Source organism: Gossypium arboreum, chromosome 10 (genome assembly GCF_025698485.1).
Source record: "Gossypium arboreum isolate Shixiya-1 chromosome 10, ASM2569848v2, whole genome shotgun sequence".
Lineage (NCBI taxonomy): Eukaryota > Viridiplantae > Streptophyta > Magnoliopsida > Malvales > Malvaceae > Gossypium > Gossypium arboreum.
Window position 1 is genome coordinate 97,959,215 of NC_069079.1, and position 7,612 is coordinate 97,966,826.

The window sequence follows — 7,612 nt, forward strand, 5'->3', positions numbered from 1 at the left end:
GATTTTTGCATCGATACAATCTTTAGTTATTACCTTCTCTGTCTCTACTACTGGCGTGGTTACCTTTTCTGGCTCTGGCTTATTTTTAGCCTCTAACGATTCCTTTTAAGGATCATCATTATTTTCCACAATCGCTTTCATGTGCTCATTACCTTCTCTCCATGGATTATCTTTCGTATTACTGGGAAAACCTGTGCCAATTTGTCTTTTGATGTCACCCATCATACTCATAAATTGGCTCATTTGATCCTCTAGTTTAGTCAATGTTCTCATTGAATTGCTGCACTCAGACTGCACCTACTTGACATCCATTCTCATTGACTACATCTCTCCCTCAATTCTATCCAAATATTGACAAAATGCAGAATGGTCATTTGGGTTGGCCCTATCTTGTGGTTTTTGCAAATAAGGAGATTGGTAATTACTATTTTAAGCTTGATTTGTATTATTACCTGCTCCAGCCAGGATTATATGTATTTGAATAAGGGTTTCCACCCCTATTCCTAATGTAATTAACATCCTTGTAGGATTTTTGATATAGTGGAAGAGCGGTTTGTCTCTCCCATGCATAGACGGTGTAGAAGCAGATTTGATATAGTTGAGTCTATCCATTAACTGTTGATACTTGTAATCCTCTTGGATAGCTATTACCATGGCCAGTTTCTGGCCATATGGGAGTCATTCAATTGGCCACTGACAGCAATTTAGTGTCATGTTCTCAATGATTTCGTATGCATCCTCGTACGGTCTATTCATAAGGGCTCCTCCTGCTACTCCGTCTAATCCAGATCGTACATTTGCATCCAACCCGTTATAAAATACCTACAGTCGAATCCACTCAGGAAATTCATGGTGCGGGCATTTTTGAATCAACATTTTGAAACGTTCTAATGCCTCATAGAAACTTTCACCCTTCATCTGTCTAAAGAAAACAATCTCTTTTCTTAGTTGAACTACTTTACTAATCAGGAAGAACTTCTGTAAGAACTTTCCAGCAAGTTCATCCTATATCGTGATAGATCCTAGTGCCTGCGAGTATAACCAAGAAAAGACATTATCAATCAAGGATAAGGGGAATAACCGAAGACAAATAGTATCATCAATAATCCCGCTATACTTAAAAGTATCACGATTTGGAAAAACTATTTTAAATGTTGGTTAGGGTCATTTATCATAGTGCCCTTAAACTACAGATTATTCTGAATCATCTAGATCATCACTGATTTTATCTCAAAGTTATTAGTCATAATTTTTGGCCTTGCTATACTTTCCTAAACCATGTCTTAACTTGGTAAGGCATAATCCATTAGGGTTCTCTCATTTCGAGCCATATGTATGTTTGCAGGTAACAATGGTGCTAGTGGGTTTCCTAAGGCATTATCGTCAATGTTGAGAAATAATGGATTTTCACATGGTACATTACTTGTAGTAAGTGGTGGTGGATCTTGAATCTGCTATTACTATTTGCGGTTTCTTTCGATTATTCTCTCTGGATCTGTGGCTATTATAATAGGTGTGCTCGTACTACGAGTCATACATTAAACCAAGAAAGAGAGGATTTGTAATTAAAATAAAATAAAATTGTATCTATTACCTAAAAATTTCCTAATTATTCTTTTTTAAATGCAAAAATTAGAATCGATCTAATGTGGTTGCCTCCCAGACAATGGCACCAACAACTTGACCTCCTCCAGACGTACTATCATCTAAAGTGTGAATACTATAATAAAATATAGAAATATGAGGTGGTATCTGCAAGTATACGGGTCGAGTTGTAATATAGTTTTGCAATGAAATAGGATTTACTCCAAGGATCGTACTCAAGGGAGGCAAGTGTTAGATCAACTCTAACCTAAACACTAAAAGATCTAATTAGTACCATAAATTAGTTATAGTATGAAAACATAAAATAAGGAATTTTTAGGGTTTTGATAATAATAAAACAAAATATCATAAAAGAAATAAACTTCATGATATAAAAAAGGAAAATGAATCAAATATTGATTATGGGTGACTAGCTCGCTTAGCTAATCCCCATCAACTGTCGTTTCGGGTTCCTCGTCAATCAACTAATTGCTATCCTAGCATGATCTTCTGACCTTCCACTAATAAAACGAGTCAACAAGGACTATTATCTTCCAACCTCATAATCCAGACAAGGTTGGGGTAAAGGTGTTCATGGATGGGCCATACCAATTTTGGGTTAATTCCCACCTTGATGAATTTCCAGGGTTGGCAAGCCTAGGGTTTGTTTCATGTTCTTCCTTTCCCAAATAGCTGAACTATTGAGTAACCCTACAAAATAGTCAATAGATCATACCTTCACTCATTAATCCCCCATAAAGGGATTAGTTCCTCATGGTTTTTATAGACAATATAGAATTAATGTAAAGAGAAAACATGCTAATTAAATTCATAGTATAGAGTACATGAAAGAGCTTGATTGTATTGAGATTAATTTTGAATCCAAAAAGTTTGAATGCATTCCACAATTCAGATCTTTTGAGAACAACAAAGAACAACTAAAATAAATTCTAAAACCTAAAAACGAAAGAAACATTAAAATAAATTTACTAAAGAAAATCTAGGGTAAGTGAATGATGTCCATAACATGTGTCAAATAAGATTATTTATAGAGTTCAAGTTGCCATCGTCCTCAACCCTAGGTTAGCTAATGTTTTCGAGCTTTAAGTTTGATTGTGCAGACCAAAATACCTATATTTCTTAGGTCTATTCTTCCAAATAACATTTTTTAAGACTTGTCCCTATCTAGCATTATCTTCGACTTCCATCATGTCAACTGTATGCACAAATATACAGATTAGTAGCTTCTAATGGTGGACTAGTAGATGTCGTGTCACAACTATAAATTCTGATTGAACTCTATATAAACTTATTGTATTACTTTGGAAATTTTCTTCTTATGACTTAGCCTATGCTTAAACCCTGCTTTTAAGGTAGACCCATTCCCTTTCTCCTTTGCTGACTTGAATAAGAGATTTGGCAGATACATAAACACCCATTCCTTGCAAAATTATACTCACAAGATAGTCTCGTAGGGTTTTCCCACTCTAGAAAATTTGACTAAGACACTTCTAATAGCATATAGTTCCCGATGGACTATCTCTTTCTTAGATTTCCCTTGGAGGACTTCCACAACTGATAATCACCAAGTGGACTTCTCTGTTCTATATAGTCCTAACTGACTTCTGCTTCTTCCATTATTTCCTGGCAAACTTGTTTCTTACAATAGCCCTTGGTGGACTTTCTCGCTTTTCTGGCTACCACATTATTAATTATCACTTAAGATTTCAAATTTGATAAACCATTCCATAAAATCTTAGCTAATTATGGTTCTACATTAACTATAACAAAATCTTAATTACAAATACCACAAAGGAAATACCTATTCCTTCCACAAATGGTTTAAGACGCTTCTACCATTTCTCTTACCTTCACATTTTGGCGGATCCCTCTATTTAGCACGTACCATAATTATCTTCTCAAACTACTCCCCACGCAAGTCACAGAATAACCTCTCTTTTTATGCCTTGATAGGCTTCATGTTCGTCGTCCTGACGAACTCTATTTTTGCCATATTTAGTACCTATTCGCCACTGGATCATGCCCTGACTAACCATGAACTTTTAATTTTGAAGAATTAGTAAACCCCTTTCGAGGTATCACCCCAAAGGACCTGTATACTGTTTACACGGTGTCACTATAAATGACCTATATAGCATTGTCATGATGTTGCCTCGAAGCATCAGTTGATAATCATTGTCACCTCGAGGACCATTCAATAATTTTTTACACGTTACCACCAAACTCTCTTGAATCCCATAGCAGTCCTCTCATTCCTCCACTATGCCAGTTTTTCCAATCTTCATCTACCCAGTCAAAGTAACTCCCTCTATACTCCGCATATAATAAATATGCATTTCACACAAGTCATTGCACTTATTATCATAGCAGATAGTACACCATTGATTAATATGTCAATTCACAACCATTTGACATCCAATGAACAATACTAGAAAGTGTACACATACTCACACAATGTTATGCATATACAACATACTCATTCACCATATTCATACACAACATGGATTCAAACAAACTTAGAGTACACATACACGCATATCACACAAGAAACACAACATCATCAATTATCCAAAGGTAGAGTACAAAAACTCACCTTAAATCATTCGACCTCATCATCTTAACTTGTCCAAATGCCATAGCCTCCTTTTTCCTAGAAACTAAGCCATGAAAACCAGATATACTGATTAAACAAAGGTATTCAAACATTAAAAAACCAAAATCCATTTTTATACAGAAACTTTCAGGAGTCTTTACTTTTCTCTTCCTCTAACTCACGAGTACAGAAAGACTTAAGAGGTTACCAACTTATTGGACTCTCTACTTTTCACTCCTGAGTCTTACATTCACCGCCTCATGTAGAGCTTTCAATAGCTTTCTCTTCTTTGGAGCAATCAAAGAAGATGATGCAGATGAGAAAAACAATTATAAACAGATTTGAGAAAAATTCCTTTCAGCAATATCCCTTCTCACACACATTTATATACCCTTATTTTGCATGGTCTCCATAGTCCAAAATAGCCATCCATCACCAATCATTTTGTCTCCCACTAAAGAACCAGTCGGGTGCAACTTAATTGTAACAGCCTGATTTAGGGCCTAAATGGAATAGTGGTTTTGACACCACAAATTCGAAGTAGAAATTTTTTTTTTGTCATTTTAAGGTCTATGGCATGATTGCATGATTGTGTGAAAATTTCATTTAGAAGTTTCATCGATAGAGGGTTAAATTTGATATTTACTAAATTGCAAAAGTTGTAAAATGTGTGTTCTAATTCACAAAGGTACTAAGTACTTGTGAGTAATGGGTTTTTAAAGTGAAGGTCCTTGGATAGTAATTAGACCATTATACTAGTTTGGACAAAAATACCTAAAGGAAGATAAAACACCATAGTTTTTAATAAAGGGCAATTTAGTCATTTGGTAAATAAAATAATAAAATGGGAAAACAAAGCCAAAATTGGTATCATCTTCACCAAGCTTGGCCGAAACTCTCATAAACACCATATCTAGGGTTTTTCAAACTCTCAAGCTCAATAGTAAGTGCATCCTAGTCCCGTTTTTAATGTTCATTACATTTTTAAGATCCTCGTAGCTCGGTTTACCTATTTCTACTAATATTTTGAGCTAGGGTTTATATTTAAAAATTTACCCATGGATGACATGCATGTATTTTGATGTTTTATGGATGAATATGAATGTTTGGAGTGTGATAAACAACTTTAACTAAGTGATTTTTGATGAAATTGCATAAAAGGACTAGTTAGTAAAAGTTGTAAAATGTGTATAATGTGTAATTTAGTGCAAATTGGAGACTATCATATGTTATGAAAATGGTTCAGCTAGGCCTAAAATACAAGGAAATTGAATGAAAATTTATTTTTCGAGCCTAGGGGGAAAATCATAATTTTGTGAAACTTTAGGGGTAAAATCGTAAATTTTTCCATAGAATGTTTTTGGGCTAATTTGAATAATGTGAGCCATTAATAAGTCAAATGTGTGATTATAGTTCAAGAAAGACATGGAATCGACCTTGATTGGGGAAAGGAAAAGATATCAGACTAAATTGCAAAATTACTATATTTTGCACCGAGGTAAGTTTGTATGTAAATAATATATGGATTCTTTTTATGTTATTACATTTTGTTATTATATGAGATGTGGCTGCCTATAGAATGATCATTTGATGTAAATTATGAATCGAAATAGACCATGAATGAGTTTGTTAAATGTTGAAAAGTGAGGAATTTCCTGGTTGAACCTTCAGAATAGAAATGATACGAATGATTTGTTGTAAGAACACAAGTGTTGTACTATGTGCAGACTACTATGTGTTTAAAATGGTTTTAGGTCACGTGTGTAGTACAAAGTGCAGGATACTATGTGTACTAGATAGTTAGGTCGCATGTGTAGTATTGAGTGCAGGCTACTATGCGTACCAGACAACTTCAATCACGTGTGTAGTACTGAGTGCAGGCTACTACGTGTATCAAATGGTTAGGTCACGTGTGTAGTACTAAGTGCAGGCTACTACATGTACCAAATTGTTGGTCACATGTGTAGTACTAAGTGCAGGCTAATATGTGTACCAAATAGCTTCGGTTACAAGGGTGGTAATATGTGCAGGCAACCGTGTATCTGTTATTATTCCGATGAGTTCAACGGGAAATCAATTAAGTGAAAATACATGTGAACATGACCATGTGATGAATAAGTGCAGGTATATGTTTGTGGAAATTTATGAGCAATGTTCTTGATAGTTGAGCGAACTTTTGGTAAGATGGAATGGAGTAGGTGAAATTATGTAAGAGTGAAATTTGTAATAAAATAGTTTTGGACAGCAGCAGTTGTGTAACTTTGAAAAATCATAAAATATTGTGTAAATTGAATTAGAGGTTGAATGAGATATGAAATTAAAGCTTATTGAGTCTATTTTCATATAAAGAAAACAGTGTAAGCAAAAGAATTTCATATTATGAGATATTTGAATTTTAGTGAGATAGGTTCAGAATGATTTTGGAATCCCCTATTTTGACTTAAAAATCATTAAAAATTGTACAAATATAATTATGAGTTATAATTTATATGATTAAAATACTTAATGAGTATATTTTCGAAATAAACAAACGAAATCATTATCCAAATCTTTAGTACAGAGGGATCAGAACTATTGGACAGTGAAACAGGGGTGACTTTAAAGAATGAACTGTACTTACTGGCTAAACCAAAAATTCTGAAATTTTTATGGTAAGAAGATATGTGAGTCTAGTTTTTGGGAAAATTAGCAGATCCTAATTTGGAGTTTTGTAGCTCCAAATATAAATAATTTAGTGACTGTGACTCAAGAAAACAGCTTGCCCTGAATATGTGTATATATACTATTATGATTGTTTTATCCTGAGAAATATGTTGATAAATTGTTTATTATTTACATACTTACTTACTAAGCTTTATGCTTACTCTCTTTTTTTTCCTTTGTCTTATAGTATCACCAAGCCGGCCCGGGATTCAGAGATCAACGGAGATCCATCCACACTATCAATACTTTTTGGTATTTTGAAAACAATATTTTGGATTATGGCATGTATAGAGGACTTGGTTTTTTTGTTTTATGTCATAATTAATTTGGCCTAAAATGTTGGCCTCCATATATGACCATTGATATTAATTAATATTGTTCAAGCTATAAGGTATGATGATGCATGATTAAATATGAAAATTTAATTGTTTTAACTTGGATATATAAAAAAAAAATCCATGTCATGGTTTCGTACGATTGCATGTGTTATGTTCTGGTAATGTCTCGTACCCTGTTTCGGTGTAGAACACGGGTACGGGGCGTTACATTAATCGAACCAGAATTGGATCCCAACTAATTACCGATCAGCAAAAAAATTTCCACATTTCCCCGTAGAGCCTGCCAACATACTATATTATTCCATTAACCCCCAACTCTCCATTAGATTCGTGACTTTAATTAAAACCGAATGTGATAAAATAACTGTAATGA

General features: G+C 34.2%; 1 non-coding gene across 1 annotated transcript; it reads left to right on the plus strand.

Moving 5' to 3' along the window:
* Positions 1-844: 844 nt before the first annotated feature.
* LOC128282722 (small nucleolar RNA R71) lies at positions 845-950 on the plus strand. The gene has a single exon (XR_008273077.1). It is a non-coding gene; the product is annotated as a small nucleolar RNA R71 (small nucleolar RNA).
* The last annotated feature ends 6,662 nt before the right edge of the window (positions 951-7,612 follow it).